Here is an 11,363-nt window from a genome sequence, read left to right as displayed (position 1 = left end):
TAGAAAAACAACCAGCCTCTATCCCTCAGTTGGGGCAGCCATCTTTTAATCCAGTAAAGAACACAGGGATTTGGTCGCCTCTGGTCTGCCTGAAGGCCCTTTGGAAACCTCTCGGCCGTGAGAATGGGGGGGGGGGGGGGGATGGCTGGGGTTGGAGAGGTGTGGGGCTGGGGTGTGTGTAGCCATGCAGGAGGGGCTGGGGACAGTCTTTGTGAATTTAGTTAATCTAATTTGAGCTCTTTTCCCCCTAAGGCCCTTTTTTTCTCCCTCGCTGCTGCCTCTGTTTAAAAACATCAGTCCAAGCTGGGGGAAAGTTTCATCCGTCCCCGCCGGTGAAAAATAGTCTTTGTTTAGTTTAATCCAATATCCTCATACGTTAACCCGATGGGAATAGAACTGGTAGCACCCGCTGAAAATAAAAACAGCACTGTCTGTTTGCTGTGTGTGTGTGTGTGTGTGTGTGTGTGCGTGGGTTGCTATCAAATGAACATAAAAGGCAAGGCAAGTTTATTCATATAGACACAAGGCCATTCAAAAGCTGATGCACATGGATGAGCTGAGTAATATTTACAGCAAGTCAGATCATGATGCAGACCTTTTTTAGGATGCAACAAACAAACGGTGTTAAAATGGCTCAATTGAATTGGAAGCTAGCCAATTATTACATAATTCATGTTTATTATAAAGTCTAGCATTGATTAAAGGTGAGTTGGAGAGGTACAATCAAAGTCTTCATTAGGAACTGTCTGTAAAGCTGTTTGATCTTAATAGTATTTATCAAAGGACAACTTGAAACAAGAGGGGGCTGGGTGTGTTGATGCCACTGATAGAATGTAAATGAACCACTTAGAAGTCTTTTCTCTGTGGTTTCACACCTCTGATTAACTCATTGTGATGCTGTCGGAAATCAAATGGGTATTAACTCATTAGGGCTGGCCTTTGAAGTCACTCCGGAATATATTCAGGGTCGTGTAATCCTTTTTTAATGGATCAGTGAGTAGGACAGTGGTTCAACAAAAAAAAAGATTAATGTGTGACAGCCTTTCTCACCCAATGTTCCCCGCTCTTTGCATGAATGGCTCGAAAATTGGGTTGATTGATTTAGGATGTGCCCCGGCGATTGGTGATAATGTCGGGAAGGGTTGCTACTAGCCAAAAATGGTGAATGGTTTGCTTTATCTGTCTGCTGCCATCTAGTCATAAAGCAATACCCCCCTTCTTATCTTTACTCCTTTTTCCTTTTCTTTCTTTCTCTCGCTATCTTGTTCTTTCCTTACCTTTGTAATTTTAGTGTCTTCCCCTCTGCCCTCCTTTTTAACTTAAGGCAATAGGTGGTGAAGGGCAGGAATGCGGCCGAGGGACTGTAAGGATTTATCGCGCCGAGGTGTGAGGGTTGCTGCCTGCGCTCCTGTGCCTGGAGATGTAACAGTTTAGTGCCAACAGCATTCCCACCACGGAGCCAATATAGGACTTTATTGCTTTTTTTAGTTTTATTCTTTGGACCACATACTCTGGGGCTACTGAGAGAGAGAGAGATGGGAGGAGAGGGGTCAGGGACAGAGGGTAAAGTAGTTGGTGTGTGTGTGTGTTTCTGTGTGTGGTGCGGGGGGATTTGTGTGAGAAAGTTTTAGTAACAACCAGCAAGGTAATAGAAAGCAAACAAATAGTTTATCTCCATCTTTTTCTTATCTATCACTGCCTGCAAATTAAACCTGCTCATTCTGTCTTTCTCTCTCTCTCTCTCTCTCTCTCTCTCTCTACTCTTGCTCTCTCTCACCCACTCTCCCCTCCCTGTCCCCTCCTCCTACTCTGCCTCTCAGGTTACGATGACTGGGGGTTTTCTTGCTTCCATCTCGTAGAGTGTGTGTGTGTGTGTGTGTTTGTGTGTGTGTGTGTGTGTGTGTGTGTGTGTGTGTGTGTGTGTGTGTGTGTGTGTCTCCCTCAACGCTGAGCTGTGTCCTTGTCCCTGCCTCCTGGCTGCAAGGAGCCACCCAGCAGCCGCTCTGTGATTGGGCAGGGGGGAGTGGGGTTTCTTGACACAGCAGTGCGGTGCTGACTGCTCCGGGACGTGTTTCAACAGATGGTCGAGGTTAGAGAGTGTCATCACATCGGAGAGAGGATTAGAGGAGAGAGGTTGTCTTCCAGGAGCTGTGTGGTCCCCCCTTTCTCTCGCTCTTCAGCCTCCCCCCAAAAAAAACACCCCAGCACCAAGAAGACACACAAACCAGTCTATGAGCGAAAGGGAGACCTGGAGAAGAACTACACAACAGAGAAGGAATCCAAGCTTTGCCTCTCACTCTGCCGGCACGCTGCTATCCTGCCTTTCAGGTACTAGACTTTCTCACTGTCACATTTTATTCTTGTCTTTTTGTTTTGCTATTTTTCCACACTTTCTACACTGCATTGGCACGGGTCTGTGCTTGTTTAGTTTGTTCAGTTGGCAGCACATTTGTGATGCAGAGTACAGTCAGAAGTGGGGAGTCTACAAGTGCAGTAAATCTGTGTTGCTTGTTACAGCAGCAGCAGCTCTGTGTGTGCTGGACTTCATAGTTTTTTCCCTCTATGAATGACAGGAATTCCCTCCGTCGCAAATTCCTCCGTCTCCAGGGATTAGAGGGCAGCACATTCCATTAATGTCATTCCCCCCCACCCCCCCGATCCATAAGCACCCATCTGTTAATTTCTAGTTTCCTGAATACAGGATATTATGGTAAGTGAAAGGGAAGCTACTAGAAAAAAGCTCCCTGTCACACTTGCTGCATAGTGAACTTTGTTAATGTGGGCATCCCACCAGTTATAAGATGAACAGGGGTATGTATCCATTTCTTTATTTCATCCTAAAAAAGCTTTAGTGAAGATGAATTGGTTTCCTTTTTGCGATCTGTCAGTTGTTATGGTAGGAAATTATAGCAAACTTTATTTTTTTTTCTACATTCCCAAAACTCAGTGTGGCATTCAACATTCCCCTCACTTCAGGCCAGATAAGTTTTTTCATAAATCTCATTCAGAGTGCACTTCTGGCAGCTCGTGTCAGTTTACGCTAAATGGATGAGCTGCTGAAGAGCGCTTTCCGGACAAACTGTCAAGGGGCTGAGCAGAGAGGCAGAGAATCAGAGAATGTACACCTCACAACTATTTAACTCAAGTCAAGTGAGAAGGAAACTTGCCAGTGGAGTGGGAATATGATGTATAGTATTTATATCTAGCTGTAGGCATTATGTATGTGTGTGTGTGTGTGTGTGTATAAGAGGTGTTTGCAAATGGAGATTGTGCAGCTGTGAAAGGCAGTGTGGACAGCAAGCCAGGCTGAGGGGAGAGAGGAGGTTGTATGGGTGAAAGCTGCTGTTGTGTGAATTTGTGTTTACCTAGGTAAACCAGCCGTAGCTACATTTCCTGCTTGGTACTTGAAGTATTTAACACAACCACCAATACGTCTGAGTTGACTGCTGCTCTAATGCCAGTGGCGTCTGGAGATCACAGAACATTTTGCCTGCATGAGCAAATCAATGACATTTAAAAGTCATTAGAGAGATGGACCTATCTAACTTGATTTACACATTGATGCAGCCAGAACTTACATAAGACATAATATGATGTGAAGTTTGACTTGTGGATGTGTTCTTATGCATTAACCAGAGAGACATAACATTGTGTCTGAATGCTCAAACAATTTGAAATGCTCTAGTCCTAAAATGTGTAAGCTTGGATAAAGCAGATATGACATTAAAGTTCCTTTATTTTAAGGACCCAAGTGAGTGGCTTGGTTTGAAAAAAAAAAAAAAAAAAAATTATTACGAATTGGATCAATGTGTTCACCTACTGTGCCAGTCCCCAAAAAACATTATCCTTCTGGTCTAGTTTCCTAAGTGGAAAATGATGCTGTGGTCCTCTTCAAAGCCGATTTCTCGTACCAGGCACAATTAAGAAGACAGCCTGGCTCACATTTCAATACACTGGCAGTGCCAAGATGTCTTACTGGAGATAATATATGGAGACTCAACTTCAATCTTGGAGTATTGACGAGACTGATCCATAAATCTCTTTCACTTCGGTTTCACCCGGCAGCCTTTTGGATTGGAGTTCTGATTACCCTACGCGGAGAGCATAGCAAAGCGGCTTTGGGCCGTGTTAAAGCGGCAGCGCTGACTGCCAGCGCACAAGAGGAGGGAGATCCTTTAAACAGTTTAGCTTCTCCGTGCTACAAACAAGAGCATGAGCAGCTGCTGCAAATAATTAGGTTCTTGGGGGTAGACGCTTGCCAAGACAAACGTTGTTCCAGTAGCAGCTCTGCCATCACTTGACTCTTGTGTGTGTGTGTGTGTGTGTGCGTGTGCGTGTGCGTGTGCGTGTGCGTGTGTGTGTGTGTGTGTGTGTGAGCAATAAGTAAAGTTATTAGTTCTTCTGATAAGTATGTTGAGTGACTGAGTGTAAGGGAAGAGGAAGAGGTGATATCTGTGCTTGTCTTTAGTTGTATAAATGGGATTGTTTGTGTGTGTGTCCTTTTTTTTAAACCAGCAACAGTGATTCAGGCGAAACTTCCCGGACATCTTGCGTGACTTCATACACGCCAACTGATGAACAAGGTCAAAGGCATCCACGGCAGACCCATTATTGGCAGGGATGAAAAGGGAATTAAATACATGAATTGGCTCCTACCTGTTGAAAGGACTGCATTTCATTGAGTTTCTTGTACGTGTGAGCTGTGGAGTATTTGACCTATTCCATTCTTTCTGACTAGAATTGTAAAATAGTCAACTTGGAAGCTTTTGGCAGATGACTTTCCATTCTCCTGTAAGAATAGGGGTGGTGTGGAGATGTTGAAAAACTGCATCTAGAACTGTAGAATCATGCAAAATACCATGAATGTTATTTTTCATCTTGCACCTATCAGTTAAACTGGCTGACATTATAATAGACACTTTTACTGAACTCTTCAACGTCTTTGCTTTGGAGGACCAGAGGAATGTTGTTTTCACGCATTTTTCATCTCTGCAGTCACACAGCATCTCTGTCTGTAGTTTGTGTGTGTTCTTCTCTAGTGTGCGAGCATGTTAAGAAAAGATTTCCTCCAACCACTCCTCTCCTCCGGCACTTGTTTATCTCTTCGGCTTAATGATAGTGTTCCTCATACTTGGCCTGATTGCATAGTAGCGCTGGTGTAGGAGATTGCACAGTCCTATCATGGATAAAATGACCAGTATTTGAACAGGGAGAGCTTTGGCTTTGCTTTTTTATTTTATGTGGGATCTAGAAAAAGGGCTCTCTTTAGATGAGTCACAGCCACTTTCCCAGTCCCTTTTGTTGTCTTCATTGTCTTTCATTGCTCTTACACACAGCCCCTTTTTGTTCTAAACGTGTCCTGCACTTTTTCAGGGTGTATCTCCAGGGAAATATCGCCATGCATATCTGGATGCGTACTGACACACGGCATAGATCTATTTTGGGGGTATTGAGTAGCTCACAATAGCACCACCAAGTGTTTGTTCAGCCTGTCATTTGAGCGGAAAAAAGGTCAGGGCACGCAAACATCACATTAAGCCCATCGTTTGGGGAGGAATGTGTGATCCTCCTACCTTCCATCCAGTACTTTCATTAGATGCATATCCTTTTATTTTCTGTCTGGCATTGTTCCCCTAAACGTTGTCTTCTTGAGCCTCTGTCGTGATGACTAGCTGGAAAGAGAAGATTGTTTTTTAAGAATTTTTTTTTTTTTTTTTTTGCAAAAGTTTCTCAGTAGATGGTTCAGCTGAGCAACAGCCAGGAATGACCCCCCCAGACTAGGTCCTTATCATTTTGGCCTGCGAATGAAGAGAGAGAGAGAGAGAGAAAAGATGTGGGGATTTGCTGTTAGGGTTTATTCATTAATGTGCACTTTTAGCCTTCCCGAGTCAAGAGAAAGAGGATTTTAATAATGCTTTTTTTTTTCCTGTGACGTCCGGAGCAGCTTTTGTTCAAATGTCACTGCACATAGATGCAGCACGGGGCTTAAGAGAGGGAGAGAAAAAGAGAAAGCTAGGTCAAGAGAGACACACTGAGAGAGGGGGGGAAGTGGAGGAGGGATAAAGTAGAAAAGGCCTGAGATAAGAGCGAAGGAGGTGTGAACATGTGATGGAGGGAAGTGGTTTGAAGTGGACACAATGAGATCCAATGATGTCATCGGGATCAGGAGTCCTGCTGGGGTCTAGTGCAGCACACGTTCTTGCACGTCACCCCGCACGTGCACACATTTGAAACACATGGACACAAATGTAATCTTCTTGTGTGACAGAGACAAGTACAAGGGAGAAACATGGAAGAAGAAAAAAACGTGTACACGCACACACACACGCACACTATCCTCAAGCTATACCCCCCTCCGTCCTCCTCCAACCCCCCCAGAGGGCTGCACTGTCCCTGCTTTGTCATCTCTCTTGTCCAATAATCCCCTCCCCGGGGAGAAGCAATCTGTTTTAGATTTGAAAGCGAAAGGGCCGTTCTTTGCCTGTATCACGTACAATTAAGCAGCCGTCAGAATGCGTCGGCGTAAGTTTGGAGGGAGAAGTGCTGCCACTGGGGGGTTGTCCCTTTCATCTAGCGCCTTTCCAGAATGGAGATAATGGGGTGGGAGGGAGGGAGGGAGGGAGAGAGGGGGCAGGAGGAGAAGGAATGAATACTTTTCCTCACCCCTCCATCCCGCTCCACAGCTCCACTAATAGAAGCCAGCATGCGTTTGTTTCAGCTCTTCTGCTCCCTTTCTTCCTCTCTCCCCTGGAGCGGGCAAACACATTCAGCCTCTGCCAGCGCTCCCCTCTTCTGCCTGTGTGTGTGTGTGTGCGCGCGTTCGTGTTCATGCGCAAACACTTATATGTGTGGACTTGGCCATGTGCTACTGGTAGCCTCTGGTCCTTTTTGCCCTTACATGAACAGGCCCCGACTTTGCCATGTGTATGCAGAGCGGCTGGTTATTTGAAGAGATCTAGCATTAAAAGTTAAGCAACTTTGTTTATACTGACAGGGTCCAGCATTGCACGACAACGCATTATCCCTGCTTTGCTTTTTACTCGCATTGCCTGCGGCGAGTTCAGCTGAGTTTGGCTTGTGTCTCTTGAACATGTCGGGATGATGTGTCGACTGCATTCCTTCAACTTTGGCTCCAACTTAAAGGAATAGAAGCATTTGGACGGGTAAGCTTCCCGTTCCTATGCTTTGAAACTGGTGAATTAGCCTTTTACAGCATATTGCATTTTACTAGTGCATTAAGATCTGGAATATTTGCCAGGCAGAATAAAGTTAATTCAATTAGAAATTGCATTACGACATGCTCTGGGAAGCCACACACTCTGAGCCCGAGGCAATGGAAAGGAGAGCTCCCCCGTGTACAAATTACAGGTTACGTGTCTGTCTGCGTTCAAGTCTGACTGATTCTTACTCCGGCCGTTTCAGTGACTGACTAACTGCACACACGCAGAGTATACAATATCCAAATGCACACACCCACACACTCACACACATATATATGCCCACAGGCATGGACACAAGGGAGTGTTGAACAGGCACAGGTGCAATCGGACGAATGCGATTTTTTTTATGAGTGGTATCATGTTGGTGTGTCACAGCCATGGAGAAGTTTGTTTATGGCGTCCAGGGTCACGCAGGCTGGTTCTCATGGTCTATGTTTGTCTACAGTTCCCAGAGAATATGCCTACACATGTTCCACATTTTAGGGGTGTTCAGTTTCTTGCGCCAGCAGCAGCACCACACTGCTGACTGAGCTGTTAGCAGGTCACCCCGATGAATCTGCTTCCACCCACCCCCCCCTCCCATCCCTCTATTGATAGCCAGAGTGGATTTGATTTGATAAGTTTTATTAAATGTGAAATGCTCGTTTTTATTTGCTTACATCGGCATTAGTTGGCTCTAGACCAATGATAAGAGTGTCTGTCGAGCGTCATCAATCATCATCCTGAGAACATTGGTATTGAGAAGTCTGAATGATCCACCTTAGCTGTTTAAACTTGTTGCTAACCTAGCCTTAGCATCTCATCTAAAAAGTCATTGGTATTATTAGTGAATTTATGATCATGTTTTTCGGTTGGAGTTTAATACATATTGATCATATTCACAGATTAAATGGCTGCTAAGATAATGGGGGGGGGACAAGTCATGTTGCTACTTGGTGGATCAGTATTTTATTTTAAATTAGTAAACAGTGCATAAATAGGGAGAAGCCCACGTATTTTTCTAATGACATGTTACTGGTTATTTTACTAGCTGTGTTCAAAGTAACTCGGCAACACAGGTTTTTTTTGTCCTTGTCCTTTTTTTTGTGTTTTTCCACGATCTATACAAGAAAGAGGATTCAAGTCACACTCCTCACGGCAGCAGTCTGTGAACATTACAGGGCTATTGAACTTGGTAAACTGCCGAGCTTTACCAGAAAGAAAGAAGAAAAAAAAAACTCCTTCAGACTTTGTGCCTTTGCTCTCTCTCTCTCCCACTCCCTCTTTCACTGTGCCACTGCCGCTGCTGATTAAATGGAAAAGAAAGTCAATCTCTTTTATTCTTGACAATTACCTCAGTGGAAACCCATTGAAGCAATTTGCCATAGCTCTCTTTTGTGGTGAAAAGGAATCATTTATCTGGGGTATATTTGACGTGTCAAAGAGACAAGAAAGCCACCCGTGAGCGAGCAATACATTCTGCTCTCTCTCTCTCTCTCTCTCTCGCCCACTTTCTCTGGAGCTCGCACGGCCCTGATAGGGTGTTTCTGATGGGGAGTGTGGCTTTTGACGAAAAAGTGGCTGGAAGAATATAAATGCACTATATTTTATTCATCTGAGGTTGTCCAATCGCCTAATGGTTTCCATTCATGGCTTGGAATAGATTTCACGAGAGAGTTTGTCTGCTTTAGGCTCATATCATATAACTGTGGCTGCTGATCCCTCTGATTGTGATTCCATGTTTTCATATCGCACTATTAATCAAAGGAGTCTGGTTTTCCTTTAGTTCAATCTCTGTCTCCCGAATCCCTTTCCCTCCCTCACATCCTCTCACCTTTTTCCTCACCCTCTTAAATCAGTAAATCTGCCCTTTCCAATTGTGAAATTGAACTTCACTCGAAAAGTATGAAAAACATTACAGTTAAGGAAAACATTGTGGATCGTGTATTTCAATATTATTTTGTATCCTATTGATATCATATATATATATTAAATTATATATTGAATATATATAAATACTTTGTCTGACTCATTTTGGGAAAGAATTGGCCTCTCAGAATGTCCTACATGTCAAACAAGGGCCCTGGGCATATTATGACAGAGTGAATGAGTGGTACCAGTTGCATTGGACGACACATTTGTCAGTGTTACCAGCAGGAGGCTTGTGTTTGTATATACAAACTTCAACAAAGGTGTGTCCGCGCAGTTAAGGATATGAACACTTAAACACACACCACCTTCAGGACGGGGAACACACATGCACACACGCATACATAAATAAACACAGGCAGCGTTCCCCCATTTCTGAAATGACCTTGTGTGTTTTTTAATCATTTCGCTCTTAGGGATCTCAAAACCCCCTTGTGATTTCCAGCGGACCACCTGGTGGCCCGCGAGCCATTCCCACTTTGAAGTCTTTTGGACCAGGATTCATTTAATTATACATTAAAGACAAATCTATGATATTGATGGGGTGGCCTGGCAGCCTTGGCACTACAAAGGGTCTCTTACCAGGTCCGAGAGAAACATGAGGGGTTTAACTAATAGCCGTGAATGCACGCTCTCTCCAGGTTCACATTTCATTGAATCGAGGCCATTCTTCTTCATTAAAGTGGCCTGCGTTGTACCCCAAACACACAGCGCATACCAGTGGATGGGGAAATCATTTGTGGCTAAAAATATTTGAAGTTTTATAGTTTGTAACATGGACAAAACAAAGATTTTCGAATGCACATGTCGAGGTGAAGAGTTGTGTAGCCATAAACATGTTGGAACAAAGAGCCAGTGATCTTTTCCCCCCATGGCCTTGCACTTGGATTTTCTCTCCCTGGAATTCTGTCATAGACCCTTCACCAGTTTGGGCAATTTGGTCCAACAAATCACTGGAGTTAAGAGTCTGAAAACACCAAGGTCTGAGCATTTTTTCCGAGTGCATACCCGCCGCCAAGTGAGCGGGCTGGGACAGAGCTCTCCTTCAGGCAGCTTAGCGGGGCCGACGGGCGGGACTCGGTGGGCACAATGTGCTGCCCTTGGCCTGGCCCGGGCACAGCGGGCCCCGACACAGGCCCTCCTCAGTCCTCATGGCAGCAGACCAGGCCAATTCTGTCAGATTACAGAAATATTTGGACAAACCTTAATCTAAAGGCCCTCGCAATAATAATTTTTTGCCCTCTCTGGAAATGGAGAGGTAGCAATCTGCCTGCACTGAAAAATGTCACTGGTCTGAAGCAAAACAATTTTAAAGATCTAACAGTGCTGGTCTTCTTCTTTTTTTTTTTTTTTTTTAAGCTCTTCTGCTTTTTCTTCCGGCTCAGTTTGCAACTAAAAATTTACTATATCTTTACTCTGTGAGTCTTCCACCAGTTCTCTTGTGGTAGAAGTTTAAGTGGAGTTCCTTCACAGGGTTGTAATTGTATGCTATAGCCATTGAGCCTATAGTCACAGAGCCCCCAACAGAATTCAAACTATGCCATCAGACCTTAATTCCGCTCCCTTTGCCATTGTTCCTCTGTGACTTGGCTGCCGTAGAGATGGACTGGGCAAATAGAGAGAGAGAGAGAGAATGGACAGGAATAAGAGGGGATTTAAGGTGCTTTGAAATGGCCATTGTCCTTTAATAGGAATGCCCTTTTTATGAATGACTGATTTACTCTTTTGGGTCGTGGTGGTGGCATCTAGTTTGGGTTTTTTGATTTGCATCTTGTTGTGGGAAGTTTACCCCTCCCCCCTTACCTCCTAACTCTCCACATTAACCATTAACTTGAACGAGAATCAAAGTCAGCACAGACCAGCATTTGAGGACAAATGCACTGGTCTTTAAGAGATCAACGGATTCATGGCTGTCCCTTAAGTGTCTTCCCAGTAGGCCTGCTGCTGCCTTTCAGTGACAGCTTGATACATACAGTATATACTGTATATACTGTCTCTGCTGACTGAACAGAACATAAGCCAGATGCAGCCTGTTTGCCGCTACTCAAATGAATATGCAGGCCGATCACAAGCAGGCTTTCACTAGACTTTTGTTTCCTTCATACCTCTCTAGTGATGCCCCCCACCGCTTCTTCCCCTCAGAGTTTCCCCTCTTAACCCCGGTGTGTGGGTAGCCTCAGGTGGCTGAGGTTAGGTTAAACAAGCCACCATCAAAGCCATATTACCACTCGGGTC

General features: G+C 44.5%; 1 protein-coding gene across 2 annotated transcripts in view; it reads left to right on the top strand.

Annotated features, from left to right (window-relative positions):
- Nucleotides 1–2,125: 2,125 nt before the first annotated feature.
- Nucleotides 2,126–11,363, top strand: part of LOC307267839 (extracellular sulfatase Sulf-1-like) — a gene marked incomplete at its 3' end in the record, with an annotated part of 32,084 nt that continues 22,846 nt past the window's right edge. For both annotated transcript variants that reach the window (XM_080050273.1, XM_080050274.1), the window contains exon 1: nt 2,126–2,328. The remainder of the gene's footprint in view (nt 2,329–11,363) is intronic.

The sequence above is a fragment of the Ammodytes marinus genome (assembly GCF_949987685.1).
Source record: "Ammodytes marinus genome assembly, chromosome: 21".
Classification (NCBI taxonomy): Eukaryota; Metazoa; Chordata; class Actinopteri; order Uranoscopiformes; family Ammodytidae; genus Ammodytes; species Ammodytes marinus.
This window is presented reverse-complemented; position numbering and strand designations above follow the sequence as displayed.